The following is a 461-nucleotide window of genomic DNA, read 5'->3' on the forward strand; positions in this document are numbered from 1 at the left end:
CTGGACACAAGGTAAGGAAGAAAGGAAAAAGAGAATAATTTTTTCTTAAAGAATCAGAGAATAAAGACCTGCAAGTCTTTTCCTGGTTCACACAGAGATTTTTTTCTTCCAGGGCTCTCTGTGTTTTGGCAGACAGTAGACATTTCTCACCACAAGACAAGCTTTTGAAAACCAGCAACAAGAGCTCAAGGACACTCTGTGCCCACGTTGGCTTTAAAATATCCTGCCCACCAAAGGCTTTCATCTGAAACGAGCCTTGCACCGATTTCTGCCCACACCCAAGGCCCATTGCTGAGACCCTGAAGCTCTTCGACATCCCTCCTGGGAAGGTTTACCCCAAATCCCATCTCACAGGGGAGCGGTGAATGCAGAGCCAGAGAGACTTCACCGAATCACGCACAAGCACACCGCAGCGGCTCTGTTTGCCGTCCCTCCGGCTCCTGCCACAACCCCCCTCCTTC

General features: G+C 49.7%; 1 protein-coding gene across 1 annotated transcript in view; it reads right to left on the reverse strand.

Annotated features, from left to right (window-relative positions):
* The window catches only part of DBH (dopamine beta-hydroxylase (dopamine beta-monooxygenase)), a gene marked incomplete at its 3' end in the record, with an annotated part of 10,331 nt that overhangs the window by 6,624 nt on the left and 3,246 nt on the right, over positions 1-461 (reverse strand). The gene's annotated exons all lie outside the window — the stretch shown is intronic.

Source organism: Cariama cristata, unplaced genomic scaffold (assembly GCF_000690535.1).
Source record: "Cariama cristata isolate BGI_N322 unplaced genomic scaffold, ASM69053v1 scaffold1796, whole genome shotgun sequence".
NCBI lineage: Eukaryota > Metazoa > Chordata > Aves > Cariamiformes > Cariamidae > Cariama > Cariama cristata.